Source organism: Salvelinus fontinalis, chromosome 3 (assembly GCF_029448725.1).
Source record: "Salvelinus fontinalis isolate EN_2023a chromosome 3, ASM2944872v1, whole genome shotgun sequence".
NCBI lineage: Eukaryota > Metazoa > Chordata > Actinopteri > Salmoniformes > Salmonidae > Salvelinus > Salvelinus fontinalis.
The window spans coordinates 43,560,662-43,577,122 of record NC_074667.1 but is presented as its reverse complement, the minus strand read 5'-3'; the positions used below and the strand labels follow the sequence as shown (position 1 = coordinate 43,577,122).

The window sequence follows — 16,461 nt, the reverse complement described above, 5'->3', positions numbered from 1 at the left end:
TCTCTGAAGACTACAAAGATCAGATATAACACATCTACTTCCAATTACACCCAGTGTTCCTCTCCAATGTCCTATAGAAGGCCTTGTCAAGGCTGACCGAACATCACAGCTTTACAGTGTTAATGTTGGCTAAATGCTTCACATAGTCTGCCATCTCAATAGATGTATAACAGTGCACAAAACATTAACAAAATTGTCATAACATTTCTGTCATTCTAACTGTATATCTGACAACCACTTTCTGCAGGGCTGGTGTAAAAACTCACCTAAGGATATTCAGTATCAATACAGAGATCTACCTTGCTCTCCTTTCTCTGCTGCTGTTGGCTACATGCAACAACTTACTGCACCAAACCCCTGCAGCCAGCCTCTCCTGTGCTGCTCACCCAGCCTTGGAAAAGAACCCAGAGGAAGCCTCAGCGCCACTGTCAGCTGCTATAGCTCCAGCATGAGAACAGCAAGGTGATGGAATAAACCACAGCCAACTGTCACAACCGTTGGACTACAAATATCACAACATTAGAAAAACAGGTTATTTACATGTCTTGCTGGGGTGTGTTGCATAAAGACGACATTGTCTGCAACAGATGGGCACTGCAGCATTGACAGGAGCAGGTAAGGGTTCCGGCTCAAAACCACTCAGTACAGACTGGGTGCGTTTGTGTCGTGCGTGTACCCTCACAGCAAAGCTATTTTAAGGTGGTTCTCTATAAATCCCACAGCATGGCCAGTCCCCGGGATTCATTTAAGAGGACAGGTCATCCATAAAACATGAGACACAGACCGAGAGAGAGAGTGGGGAGACAGAGCAGAAATACACCCAGTGTCATATGGTATGCACAGACGCCTCTCAGTGAAGCAAGAGCAACAAACCAAAGACATACGATGCTAATTACTGACGAATTGTATGTCATCTGCTCTGTGCTACAAGCACACACACTGAGGGAATGAGATAAGAGAAAGGGAAAGAGATGCAGGAGAGCGGCGCCTCAGCCATGATGCTGTAGTCTAACACCTACCTCTGCTCAGTAGTGCTGGCTACTGCTCAGGCAGCGATCTGATCCTCCTGACGTAGGTAGAGCAGAGCAGGAACGGTACAGCAAGATTCCAAGAAGGCGAGAGAGACAAGAGGAGAGTGAGGATGAATGAAACAGGACTGGTGGATGGCTCCCCTATAGTATGCGTTCCTGTGTCAGTGGTTATGTTACTGAGTGACGGAGAGAATGAGCATGAGACAGCTAGAAAGAGACCGGGAGAGATCGGGAGAGAGAATGAATGTGTGTGTGATGAGTGAACCTTGAGAGTCAGTGAGAGTCACTGAGAACAGATGCATTAAAGGCACCCCCTACCTCCCTCACACCTCCCTTTGCACTGTCAGCAGCACTAGAGTAAGCATGCGGGGGAACAGGGGGAGAGAGCAAGAGACGGACAGAGTGTGGGGAAAAAAGAAAAAAAAAGAGGGAATCGGCTTTGTCCAATATGAATTAATTAAAGCGATGATTGGAGAGAACAGAGACAATGGCAGGGAACCATTTTCTCAGAGACAAGGGCAAGGCTTGTAGCTCATCACTGAAGCACAAAAAAGCCTTGAGCGGGTTCAAAGCCTGGCTGACACTGCATTCTTTTTTTCCTTTTTCCAGAGAAAACACAGCAATTAGGCTACACAATCTGACTGCCTTTCTTCTCAAAGCATTACATGAAATCTTGTATTAGACGGAGTACAAGGGCTGCAAACTACGCAATCCTTTTTCGCATCTGGGTTGAGGAGTGGTGCTGGGCACAATTCAATTAATGCCTGTTCAACGTTGGTCTGACCAATCAGATTCTATGCTTCAAGATTATTTTAATCAGGCGGACTGGGAAAAGTTCCGGGTCACCTAGTAGGGGTATACACTGACTCTATGACTGCGTTTATCAGGAAGTGCATAGACAATGTTGTTACTACTGAGATGATTAGAACTCATCCAAACCAAAAACAAAGCACGAAACACCAGATTTAACCATGGCAAGGTGACTGGGAACATGCATGGATGTGTACAAAACAGACCAGCTATGACATCAGTAAGGCAATCAGAGGCAAAACGACAGTACAGGGAGAAAGAGTCGCCGCAATTCAACGGCTCAGACATCGATGTGTATGTGGCAGGGACTCCAGATAGTCTTGGATTATAAAGGGGAAAGCCAGCCACATCGCAGACACCGATGCCTCGATTCCAGATAAGCTGAACATCTCCTTCGAGGAAAACAATGTCGGGACGCTAATGCGGGCCCCTCCGCTCACATGCACTGTGTGCCTTTGTTCTCAGTGGCCGACATAAGTCATTTAAGTGTATTAACCCTCACAAGGCTGCCGGCCCAGAGGGCATCCCAAGCTGCGTCCTCAGAGCATGTGCAGCCCAGCTGGCTGGAGTATTTACGGACATATTCAATTTCTCCATTTCCCAGTCTGTTGGTCCCACTTGCTTCAAGATGTCCACCATTGTTCTGATAACCAAGAAAGCGAAGGTAACTGAGCTAAATGACTATCGCCCCATAGCACTCACGTCTCTCATCATGAAATACTTTGAGAGGCTAGTTAAGGACCATATTACATCCAAATTACACGACACCCTGGACCTACTAGAATTTGCATATCACCAACAGATTCAAGGACTTACGCAATCACAATTACACCGTACACTGCCCTATCCCACCCTGACAAGAGATATACCTATGTAAGAATGCTATTCATCAACTACAGCTCAGCCTTCAACAACATTACTGCCCTCCAAGCTCATCACTAAGCTCAGGGCCCTGGGTCTGAACCCCACCCTGGGCAACTGGGTCCTGGACTTCCTGACAGGACGACCCAAAGCGGTGAAGGTAGGCAACAACACCTCCGCCACACTGATCCTCAACACAGGGACCCCACAGGGATGTGTGCTCAGCCGCCTCCTGCCCTCCCTGTTCTCACATAACTGCGTGGCCACGCATATGTCCAACTCAATCATGTTTGCTGACAACAACAGTGGTAGGCATGATTACCAACAATGATGAGAGAGCCTACAGGGAAGAGGTGAGAGCCCTGGCAGAGTAATGCCACAAAAATAACCACTTCCTTAACAAAACGAAGGAGCTGATCATGGACTACAGGTAAGGCTGGGCGACATGAGCAAAATATGACAGCGTTTTTAGTTTTAGAATAATAAAAAGTTCTACATTTGCTTTATGAGTAGTGAGTGATCCTAGTGTGGCAACACACACATTCTAAGTGCCTCCATTCTGATTATTTTATACTGTTCAATTCACCCAAAACTAAATTTATGAACTTTTGTTACTTAAGTATCAAAAGTAAAAGAATATTTCTAATTCCTTATATTAAGCAAACCAGATGGCACCATTTTCTTGTTTTTTTTTATTTATAGATCGCCAGGGGCACACTCCAACACGCAGACATAATTTACAGGCAAAGCATGTGTTTAGTGAGTCCTCCAGATCAGAGGCAGTACATGACCCGGGGATGTTCACTTGACAAGTGCATGAATTGGACCATTTTCCTGTCCTGCTAAGCATTCAAAATGTAACAAGTACTTTTAGGTGTCAGGGAAAATGTATGGAGTAAAATGTACAGTATTTTCTTTAGGAATGTAGTGAAGTAAAAGTAAAAGTTGTCACAAATAAAAACAGTAAAGTACAGATACTTTAAAGTACTAAAGTCATTTTTTTGGTATTTTTACTTAAGTACTTCACACCACTGCACAATTGAGAATTTCCACACTGCCACGTAGTGCTGCATGATATGGGCAAATAATCTAGGACTTTTTTTTAACCAAATGCTGCAATTGCAATTTGACTTGCGAATTAGAGCAAAACTGTTGGAATCATGGAAATATGACTGTTCTAATTCTATAGTTAGAATATAATAGTGGGCACTTTGAATACTGTGTTGTTTGAGATGACAACGAATTAAAATGCCAGGGAGGAGTTATTTTGACAGGGTCGGAACTAAAGTGTTGCTACGTGTTTCCTAGGGGACCCTATAAGCTATGGCTGTATTGCATGTTCTCTTGGCTACTTCATGTAGCTAACATATTCTTTCTTTGCATATTCCTCTATGATTTAGAAGATACTGTTGCACAAACAACATGCTGATTTAGGTCTACACCATCACTGATATTATCAGGCTGTATAACTAATTATGTTAGATACGTTTGCTCTTACTCAGTACATTTATTATTATGTAAGCTGTCGCTGGAGAAGGCGGCAGACGTTTTACGTGCCCACAGCCGATTGCGTTTTTTGTTCATTTATTTGCGTTGTTTATAAGTTTACTTATTTTGTACATAACGTTGCCGCTACCATCGCATATGACCGAAAATAACTTCTAGACATCAGGACCAATTACACACCACGGACTAGCAGAATCCATTTTTTCCATCACCTCATGTAGCCTAGCCCATGTTCTGAGAAGGTTTGTATCACAACTCTAGTTGCCAAATAATTTTAAGAAGTTAAGCACATTAATCCGCTTTACAAGTGGTGTAGAGCCTAACTGGCATACATTAGCAGCACGTGAGTTTGAAGTTTTGGGGGGAAGAATTTACCATCAAAATGCACGTTTATAATAAAAGCATTATGTGCATAATCGCATTCGGGGTCACTTTCGAGAACGGTGTTTTCCTGCTAATCGAACATTTGCGCTTATGGCCTACAGCCGTGTGTGCATCGCTGCGCTTATAATGTGAAGAAATAGCCTCAGTTTATCAACATTTCAAGCTAAACGTTCCCCTCTGCTGCGTCAGCTCATGCATTTCAAGCAACTTTTTTCGAATCATTAGTCACATCGTGCAGGCTTAGTGTATTAAAAATTTAAAATATAGCACAATGTTTGTAGAACAATTAAAGTTACATTAATAACTAAATTAAGCATGTAGGAGTACCTACTTCTTTGTTAACTTCTCTAGGGTAAGGGGCAGCGTTCGGAATTTTGGATAAAATGCATGCCCAAATTAAACTGCCTGCATATCGGGCCCAGAATATATGATATGCATATAACTGGAAATTTGGATAGAAAACACTCTAAAGTTTCCAAAACTGTTAAAATAGTGTCTGAGTATAACAGAACTGATTTGGCAGGCGAAACTTTCTCAGGTTATTTTTTGGGGAGTTTTGTAGTTTTCTATTCAATGCTAATACAGTATCCATTGACTTAGGACTCAAATTGCATTCTGAAAAATGTATTCTGAAAAAATGAAATTGTATTCTGAAATATGAAGAAGTAAGAGCAGTCTGAATGAGTGGACCCTGCCGTGTCACAGAGCTTTTTCCTGCGCAAGACCGAGAGAGTGCGTTTCTTGTTTACCTTTTAAATTGACAACGTTATTGTCCGGTTGAAATATGATCGATTATTTAGGCTAAAAACAACCTGAGGTTTGAATATAAACATCGTTTGACATGTTTCTATGAACTTTACGGATACAATTTTGATTTTTTTCTCTTCCTGTTTTGACTTCACAAGCAGTTAATCTTTAAACCTATGTAAAATATGTTTTGCTTTCTGAATTTTTAAAATTAGTATTTCTGTATTTGAATTTGGCGCCTAGCAGTTTCACTGGCTGTTGAAGAGGTGGGACGCTACCGTCTCACATGCCCAAGAGAGGTTAACAAGCTCATTCGCGAAAAAAGCACTGTCGTTGCACCAATGTGTACCTATATATTTTTAAACCTGCAAATTTAGTTAATATTGCCTGCTAACATGAATTTCATTTAACTAGGGAAATTGTGTCACTTCTCTTGCGTTCTGTGCAAGCAGTCAGGGTATATACAGCAGTTTGGGCTGCCTGGCTTGTTGCGAACTGTGTGAAGACCATTTCTTCCTAACAAAGACTGTCATTAATTTGCCAGAATTGTACATAATTATGACATAACATTGAAGGTTGTGCAATGTAACAGCAATATTTAGACTTAGGGATGCCACCCGTTAGATAAAATACGGAACGGTTCCGTATTTCACTGAAAGAAAACGTTTTGTTTTCTAAATGAGTGTTACCGGATTTGACCATATTAATGACATAAGGCTCGTATGTGTTATTATATTATAATTAAGTCTATGATTTGATCGAGCAGTCTGACTGAGCGGTGATAGGCAGCACAGGTTCGTAAGCATTCATTCAAACAGCACTTTCCTGCATTTGCCAGCAGCTCTTCGCTGTGCTTCAAGCATTGTGCTGTTTATGACTTCAAGCCTATCAACTCCCGAGATTAGGCTGGCAATACTATAGTGCCTATAAGAACATCTAATAGTCAAAGGTATATAAAATACAAATGGTATAGAGAGAAATAGTCCTATAATAACTACAACCTAAAACTTCTTACCTGGGAATATTGAAGACTCATGTTAAAAGGAACCACCAGCTTTCTTATGTTCTCATGTTCTGAGCAAGGAACTTAAACGTTAGCTTTTTTACATGGCAAATATTGCACCTTTACCTTCTCCAACACTTTGTTTTTGGATTATTTACACCAAAATGAACATGTTTCATTATTTATTTGAGACTAAATTGATTTTATTGATGTATTATATTAAGTTAAAATAAGTGTTCATTCAGTATTGGTGTAATTGTCATTATATTTATTTTAAAAAAAAATCGTCCAATTAATCAGTATCTGCATTTTTTGGTCCTCAAATAATATCGGTGTTGAAAATCATAAAATCGATTGACCTCTAATCTGACCCATCCAATTGGCCAGTGGAAGGCATAATAGTGCACTTGATATGCTTTCCGAGCCCGCCGGGAAGGCAGAGTTTATGCCTTCAGCCACATGAAATGGTTAAAAATGGCAACAGGGCACCTGAAATTGGGTGCAACTACCACCAAATAAATAAGGCTTTATCATTGGGTTTTTTGCAGAAATATTTGTCGATCGACTAGGAATGCTTTGGAGATCGACCGGTTGGTGACCGCTGCTCTAGAAAGTGTAGTGAAGTTAAATCGCGTGTTTCTCTCAGTGGACTGATATTTCCTTGTTCTGCGACTGCTGCGCGGCGGTATCGGGCTAAAGGTAACATTTCGGGTCACATCTCCAGCTTCTGGTGCCAGCTGCACCACCTCACGTCAACCCTTGTCACATGTCCCAGCAGGGTCCCACAGACAGAAGACTAGGGGGCATAAATGCCATGTATCTTCATTGGGAGTTGAAGGACCGCTGGATAGGAGAATGCAGCTTGGGCTTCTTAGAACCCTTTTCCATTATTAACATGATCACAGTTCCCAGGCAAGTGTGCGCTGTATGCCCAGAGTGAGTGAAGTGTATTAGGATGTTCTCCTCTGGATCGGAGCCAGGCAATGACATAAGGGAGTTCTGGGCACCATCTGTTCTCCTGTCCCTGACAGGCATTTAAGTGTTTGCCCTCCTCACTACCAACTGGGCACATACATACAGTACACATACATACATTATACATATATATATATATACACTGCTCAAAAAAATAAAGGGAACACTTAAACAACACAATGTAACTCCAAGCCAATCACACTTCTGTGAAATCAAACTGTCCACTTAGGAAGCAACACTGATTGACAATAAATTTCACATGCTGTTGTGCAAATGGAATAGACAAAAGGTGGAAATTATAGGCAATTAGTAAGACACCCCCAAAAAAGGAATGGTTCTGCAGGTGGTGACCACACACCACTTCTCAGTTCCTATGCTTCCTGGCTGATGTTTTGGTCACTTTTGAATGCTGGCGGTGCTTTCACTCTAGTGGTAGCATGAGACGGAGTCTACAACCCACACAAGTGGCTCAGGTAGTGCAGCTCATCCAGGATGGCACATCAATGCGAGCTGTGGCAAAAAGGTTTGCTGTGTCTGTCAGCGTAGTGTCCAGAGCATGGAGGCGCTACCAGGAGACAGGCCAGTACATCAGGAGACGTGGAGGAGGCCGTAGGAGGGCAACAACCCAGCAGCAGGACCGCTACCTCCGCCTTTGTGCAAGGAGGTGCACTGCCGGAGCCCTGCAAAATGACCTCCAGCAGGCCACAAATGTGCACAAAATAAAGTGGTGATCCTAACTGACCTAATACAGGGAATTTTTACTCTGATTAAATGTCAGGAATTGTGAAAAGCTGAGTTTAAATGCATTTGGCTAAGATGTATGTCAACTTGACTCCAACTGTATATATAAATAAATCAACCCACCCATTCATATTAACCCCTCACTCACTACCCAGTGACAGTTATGCTCCCTGCATTTCTGTACTAAGACTGTCTTCACCTGAAACCAAACGTCTCTCATATCTGTATTCACAAACAGAGGGTTGCCAGTTGACGTACGACACCTCCTGGCGGATATGTTGGAAGACCACTGCATCAATTACTGACAGACTGATTAACCCAAGCTGCATGATAACAGTGCCTAAAACTAGTTGAGCCATTGTCACAGTCAATTTCTGTGCAGTATTTGGCTGCTCTAACAAGGTTGAAACACCAAGGAGATATGACTCAAGACCTGTTAGAAAAGAGAAAAAAATGGTTTTGCCCATTAAGATCTGGAGGATGACCTAGGGTCTGCTCCAATCATTTCATCACTGGTAAGTCTAAACATTTCCCAGTTTAGCTGTTATGCTAATATTACATTAGCAGATCATTTGAGTTAGCCTGCACACAATGTTCATGTAGCTATCTTCAAAATATATTTACTTACTTGAATAGAAGACTTATATAATTGTATCATTTAACCAATGAGTTAGTGTGACTTCACCCTGGCCCCCAACACCCCGTCCAGAAAAAGGCAGGCATACAGGCCTCCATTGCTCTACTGTACAGATTGCTCAAGCAGAATAACACATGCTAGCATGTATGTGCAACGGCGCTAAATGTTAACATGCCAGAAATGTGCTATCAAAGAGGATGACAGTGTAGTGACATGAATACGACTGTAGGCTAAGCTTGAATAGCATACAGCATCATATGCATTTATGTATAGGCTTATAGCACACAATATGATTTTGTAATCCTATAGTATAGACGTCCACTGAGTGCACAAAACATTAGGAACACCAGCTCTTTCCATGACAGACTGACCAGGTGAACGCAGTGATCCCGGATTGATGTCGCCTGTTAAATCTACTTCCATCAGAGTAGATGAAGGGGAGGACAGGTTAAATAAGGATGTTTAAGCCTTGATACAATTGAAACATGGATTGTGTATGTGTGCCATTCAGAGGGTGAATTGGCAAAACAAATTATTTAAGTGCCTGTGAACGGGGTATGGTAGTAGGTGCCTGGTGCACCAGTTTGAGTGTGTCAAGAACCGCAGTGCTGCTGGGTTTTTCCACGCGCAACAGTTTCCTGTGTGTATGATGACTGCTAGCTAAGATTTTGAAAGTATGATGTTCAATCAAAGCTACTGTAGATATAACGTGATTTGACGTAATTCTATCTGTGGTCAATGACCTTGAGCCTTCTTGGATGGGCACTTCTAATGTAACTCTATGGCAGCACCCAAGGGGCTAGAATTTTAGAGCTCTACCCTTAGACCTGGCGATGACGTAGTGTCCCCATGAGTGACAGAACACTGAGCCAGTCACGGTATTTTCTGCTGGCTTGTTCCACCACAGAAAGCACTGAGCTAGGCTGAAACGCCTGCATTTTGGAGCTCCCTTACTCAAGAGAAGAAAAAAAAAAGACCAGGTTTGTATGTAGCTTTTATTAACATACATACACTCAGCAAAAACATTTTTTTTTTTAAATGCCCCCACTGTCAATTGCATTTATTTTCAGCAAACTTAACATGTGTAAATATTTGTATGAACATAAGATTCAACAACTGAGACAAACTGAAAAAGTTCCACAGACACGTGACTAACAGAAATTGAATAATGTGTCCGTGAACAAAAATCAAAAAGTAACAGTCAGTATCTGGTGTGGCCACCAGCTGCATTAAGTACTGCACCAGATTTGCCAGTTCTTGCTGTGAGATGTTACCCCACTACCACCAAGGCACCTGCAAGTTCCCGGACATTTCTAGGGGGAATGGCCCTAGCCCTCACCCTCTGATCCTACAGGTCCTAGGCGTGCTCAATGGAATTGAGATCCGGGCTTGTCGCAAGCAGAACACTGACATTCTTGTCTTGCAGGAAATCAGCTATACTGCTCATTCTGTGCGTGGTGGCATTGTCATGCTGGAGGGTCATGTCAGGATGAGCCTGCAGGAAGGGTACCACATGAGGGAGGATGTCTTCCCTGTAACCCACAGCGTTGAGATTGCCTGCAGTGACAACAAGCTCAGTCCGTTGATGCTGTGACACACCGAACCAAGACATTGACGGAGCCTCCACCTCGATCCTGCTCCAGAGTGCAGGCCTCGGTATAACACTCATTCCTTGTAGGCCCTCATTCCAGCCTCTCTCAGCCTATTGCGGACAGTCTGAGCACTGATGGAGGGATTGTGCGTTCCTGGTGTAACTCGGGCAGTTGTTGCCATCCTGTACCTGTCCCGCAGTTGTGATGTTCGGATGTACCGATCCTGTGCAGGTGTTGTTACGTGGTCTGCCACCGGGAGGACGATCAGCTGTCCGTCCTGTCTCCCTGTAGCGCTGTCTTAGGCGTCTCACAGTACGGACATTGCAATTTATTGCCCTGGCCACATCTGCAGTCCTCATGCCTCCTTGCAGCATACCTAAGGCACGTTCACGCAGATGAGCAGGGACCCTGGGCATCTTTCTTTTGGTGTTTTTCAGAGTCAGTAGAAAGGCCTTTTTAGTGTCCTAAGTTTTCATAACTGTGACCTTAATTGCCTACCGTCTGTAAGCTGTTAGTGTCTTAACGACCCTTCCACAGATGCATGTTCATGAATTGTTTATGGTTCACTGAACAAGCATGGGAAACAGTGTTTAAACCCTTTACAATGAAGAATCTTTGGATTTTTACAAATTATCTTTTAAAGACAGGGTCCTGAAAAAGGGATGTTTCACACACACGGGTTTTAATTTATTTTCTACATTGTAGAATAATAGAAGACATCAAAACTATGAAATAACATTTGAAATCATGTGGTAACCAAAAAAGGGTTAAATCACAATAAATGTTAGATTTTTCAAAGTAGACAACCTTTGCATTCTCTCAACCAGCTTCACTTGAAATGGTTTTCCAACAGTCTTGAAGGAGATCACACATATGCTGAGCACTTGTTGGCTGCTTTTCCTTCACTCTGCAGTCCAACACATACCAAACCATCTCAATTGGGTTGAGGTCGGGTGATTGTGGAGACTAGATAATCTCATGCAGCACGCCATCCCCCTCCTTCTTGGTAAAATAGCCCTTACATAGGCTGGAGGTGTTTTTTTGGGTCATTGTCCTGTGGAAAAACAAATGATAGTCCCACTAAGTGCAAACCAGATGAGATGGAGTATCGCTGCAGAATGCAGTTGTAGCCATACTGGTTAAGTGTGCCTTGAATTCTAAATCAATCACAGATAGTGTCTCCAGCACGCCACCCCCACACCATCAGAACTTCTTGTCGATGGTTCACGGTGGGAACCACACATGCGTAGATCATCCATTCACCTACTCTGCGTCTTGCAAAGACAGCGGTTGGAACCAAAAATCTCAGATTTGGATTAATCAGACCAAAAGGACAGATGTCCACCGGTCTAATGTCCATTGCATGTGTTTCTTGGCCCAAGCAAGTCCCCTTATTATTGGTGTCCTTCAGTAGTGGTTTCTTTGCAGCAATTCAACCGCGAAGGCCTGATTCATTCTGAACGGTTGAAATGTGTCTGTTACTTGAACTCTGATACATTTATTTGGGATGCAATCTGAGGTGCAGTTAACTAATGAACTCTGGGTTTTCCTTTCCTGTGGCGGTCCTCATGAGAGCCAGTTTCATCATAGAGCTTGATGGTTTTTGCGACTGCACTTGAAGAAACTTTGAAAGTTCTTGAAATTTTCCAGATTGACTAACCTTCATGTCTTAAAGTAATGGACTGTTGTTTCTCTTTGCTTATTTTAACTGTTCTTGCCATAATATGGACTTTCTCTTTTACCAAATAGGGCTCTCTTCTGTATACCAACCATACCTTGTCACAACACAACTGATAGGCTCAAAGGCATTAAGAACAAAATCAATTCTACAAATTAACTTTTAACAAGGCACACCTGTTAATTGAAACGCATCCCAACTGACTACCTGATGAAGCTGTTAGAGAGAATGCCAGAAGTGTGCAAAGCTGTCATCAAGGCAAAGGGTGGCTACTTCGAAGAATCTCAACTATATTTAGATTGTTTCTTGGTTACTACATGATTTCATGTGTTAGTTTGTAGTTTTGATGTCTTCACTATTATTTTACAATGTAGAAAATAGTAAAAATAAAGAAACCTTGGAAGGTGTGTAGGTGTCCAAACGATTGACTGGAACTTTAGAGGTCAACCAATTATGATTTTTCAATGCCGATAATTGGAGGACCGAAAAAGCCGATTACCAATTAATATTTTAATATCCCAATTTTTTTTATATATAAATAAAACAATGACAACTACAACAATACTGAATGAACACTTACTTTAACTTAATATAATGCATAAATAAAAACTATTTAGTCTCAAATAATGAAACATGTTCAATTTGGTTTAAATAACCGTGTAGGAGAAGTAAAAGTGAAATATGTGCCATGTAACGTTTAAGTTCCTTGCTCAGAACATGAGAACATATGAAAGCTGGTGGTTCAATATTCCCAGTTAAGTTTTAGGTTATAGTTTTTATAGGAATAATGACACGTCGACTATTTCTCTCTATACCATTTGTACTTCATATACCTTTGACTATTGTATGTTTTTATAGGCACTATAGTATTGCCAGCATAATCTCGGGAGTTGATAGGCTTGAAGTCATAAACAGCGCTGTGCTTCAAGCATTGCTAAGAGCTGCTTGCAAACGCAGTAAAGTGCTGTTTGAATTAATGCTTATGAGCCTGCTGCTGCCTACCACCACTCAGTCAGACTGCTCTATCAAATCATAGACTTAATTATAATAAACACACAGAAATACGAGCCTTACGTCATTAATATGGTAAAATCCAGAAACTATAATTTCAAAAACAAAACGTTTATTCTTTCAGTGAAATAGAGAACCATTCCGTATTTTAGCAAACGGGTGGCAACCCTAAATCTAAATATTGCTGTTACATTGCACAACCTTCAATGTTATGTCATAATTATGTAAAATTCTGGCAAATTGGTTCCCAGTTTGCAACGAGCCAGACGGCCCAAACTGTTGCAAATACCCTGACTGCTTGCACCGAACGCAAGAGAAGTGACAATTTCCCTAGTTAATATTGCCTTCTAACATGCATTTCTTTGAACTAAATATGCAGGTTTAAAAAAATATGTCTATGTATTGATATTAAGAAAGGCATTGATGTTTATGGTTAGGCAAACATTTGTGCAAAGATTGTGCTTTTTTCAGCAATGCGCTTTGTTAAATCATCACCCGTTTGCGAATTTGAAGTAGGCTGTGGATTCGAGGATAAATTAACAAGCACTGCATTGGTTATATGCAACGCAGGACAAACTAGTTAACCTAGTAATATCAACCATGTTTAGTTAATTAGGGATTATGTGAAGATTTTTTTTATACGAAGTTTAATGCTAGCTAGCAACTTATCTTGGCTCCTTGCAGCCACAAGGTCCTTTTGATGCAACACTCACGTAACAGGGTCAGCCTGCAACACAGTCTACTCGTGGATTGCAATGTAATCGGCCATAATCGGTGTCCAAAAAGGCAGATTACCGATTGTTATGAAAACTTGAAATCGGTCGACCTCTATACACAAATGTATGTGGACACCTCTTCAAATTGGTGGATTCAGCTACTTCTGCCACACCTGTTGCTGACACGTGTATAAAATCAAGCACAAAGCCATGCAATCTCCATAGACAAACATTAGCAGTAGAATAGCCTTACTGAAGAGCTCAGTGACATTCAATGTGGCACCATCATAGGGTGGCACCTTGCCAACATGTTAGTTCATCAAATTTCTGCCCCGCTAGAGCTTTTCAGGTCAACTGTAAGTTCTGTTATTGTGAAGTGGAAACATACAGGAGCAACAACAGCTCAGCTGCGAAGTGGTAGGCCAAACAAACTCACAGAACGGGACCACCGAGAGCTGTAGCGCGTAGAAAGTCTGGCCTCAGTTGCAACACTCCAAACTGCCCCTGGAAGCAACGTCAGCACATGGTCGAGCAGCCACACAAAAACCTAAGACCACCACGCGCAATGCCAAGCGTAGGCTGGAGTGGTGTAAAGCTCACCGCAATTGGAAAAGCGTTCTCTGGAGTGATGAATCACAATTTAGCAATGTTTTTTTTTGTTTTTTGTTTTTTTACATTTAACCGTTATTTAATTAGGTTAAGTCAGTTAGGAACAAATTCTTATTTACAATGACGGCCTACCGGATCTAGATTTTACGGATGCCAGGAGAACGCTAACTGTCCCAATGCATAGTGCCAAATGTAAAGTTTGGTGGACAATGGTCTGTGGCCGTTTTTCACGGGTCGTGCTAGGCCCATATAGTATAGGGAAACCCTAACGCTAATTCATGCAATGACATTCTAGACAATTCTGTGCTTCCAACTTTGTGGCAACAGTTTATGGGAAGCCATTTCCTGTTTCAGCATGACAATGCCTCCGTGCACAAAGCGAGGTCCATACAGAAATGGTTTGTTGAGATCAGTGTGGAAGAACTTGACTGGCCTGCACAGAGGCCTGAACTCAACTCAAACACCTTTGGGATGAATTGGTACGCCGACTGCGAGCCAGGCCTAATCGCCCAACATCAGCTGTAATACATCCGGACGTGATTGTGAGTCCCATAGGGCGGCACACAATTGGCCCAGCGTCGTCCGGGTTTGGCCATCATTGTAAATAAGAATGTCTTAACTGACTTGCCTAGTTAAATATATAAATAAAATAAATCAGTGCCCAACCTCACTAATTATTGTGGCTGAATGGAAGCAAGTCCCCATGGCAATGTTCCAACATCGAGTGGACAGCCATCCCATTAGAGTAGAGGCTGTTGTAGAAGGGGGACCTATACCATATTAATGCCTATGATTTTGACTTTTTTTGAAGGTGTGTATGGTTCTCCATCCATCCCTGATTCAGAATATACAATATTAAGTCATGGCATGCTTAATTCAATAACTATTGACGAGGGAAAACCGAATATCCAATATAAAACAAATATTATCTCGGTGGGAAAAAAACATTGATTCTACAAAGTGAATCTGAAGACTTGGGTTCCTACTCAAGACAGCCCATAATGGCATACAAGGCTCTGCTTCATGAGCGGTCACGTTTGTTTTGAAGAATCAATCACTAGTTGACTGCGATTACCGTATGGACCCAAAATAAAAAAAGCATCCATTAACAGAGATTTTGTGTAACCTTATGCCATTCTCTCGTGCACTGGTATTTTTTGTAAAGCGTGTCGTGGTGGAACATAACGTCACTATACTAGCTAGCTAACTAGCGAGGCACCCTCAGTCAAATCACAAGTAATGTTTTGTATACCAATTTACAATGTTAAATTACTTTTAGTTAATTAATACAATATTACATTGTAGACAACTACTAGTTTATCCAGCATCGCGTTGGCTGGCTAGTTAACTAACCCACTAATTTGCTTGAGAACTTGTATTCTGGAGGTTAGCTAGTTCAAATGGCTGAGTGAACAATAACTTGGACGTGCCATACTACATTACCGTGACATTGCACAGCGACAGCGTGATTTGGTACCGTTTACAGTAGTTAGTTAGCGTTTACCTTTGTATTTTGTCAAAAATCCTCTGCTCGTCAATTAGTTAGCGTTTACCTTTGTATTTTGTTAAAAATCCTCTGCTCATCAATCTGAACCACCAGCCCCTTGTTTTTACCGCTTTGACACTCACCATGCGCTGCTGCAGACCCACGCCTGTTTATTTGGGGCGATGCTTTCATTGGCTATTTACGCGACGACACCACCATGCAAAGCTTTTCATTGCCTATACTCGTTGTCAATCAATTTAGCAGCTAGGTTTCCCACGTCCACCTGTGTTTTCGTAATCCATTTTACTGCAATCAGTCAAATCATATATGAAGCTCTCAAATCTGTTGTTTAGCCTACATGTATTGTTGTCGAATTCGTCACGTAGCCTTAACCATCGTGATTACCAGCAGCACTGTTGTACCAATTCAATTTTTGAATTGTCGATTCAGTAAGATTCTTCAGCCATAACCTGATCGGTAGCCATTTATTTGTGTGATGAAACACAAATATAACTTTGATTTCATGCTGCGGCTACATTGTTGATGATAATTCTAACGAAAGCGAAGGGCAGTAACTACTGCTCTTGTTATTTCTGACTGTCGTGTCGAATGCATACTCTCATATTACCTCCAGTGTCATTGTTATAAATATACACATACCGTCACTGTACCAA

General features: G+C 41.8%; 1 protein-coding gene across 6 annotated transcripts in view; it reads right to left on the bottom strand.

Annotated features, from left to right (window-relative positions):
• kcnab2a (potassium voltage-gated channel subfamily A regulatory beta subunit 2a) overlaps window positions 1-15,952 on the bottom strand; it is a 141,639-nt gene extending 125,687 nt beyond the window's left edge. The window contains exon 1 of one of the 6 annotated variants that reach the window (XM_055916485.1): window positions 15,931-15,952. The gene's annotated coding sequence lies outside the window, so the exon portion shown is untranslated. Of the gene's footprint in view, window positions 1-1,019; window positions 1,348-15,805 lie in introns of those variants that run through there. The other 5 variants (XM_055916472.1, XM_055916473.1, XM_055916495.1 and 2 more) reach the window with 5 other exon arrangements.
• Between the last annotated feature and the right edge of the window lie 509 nt (window positions 15,953-16,461).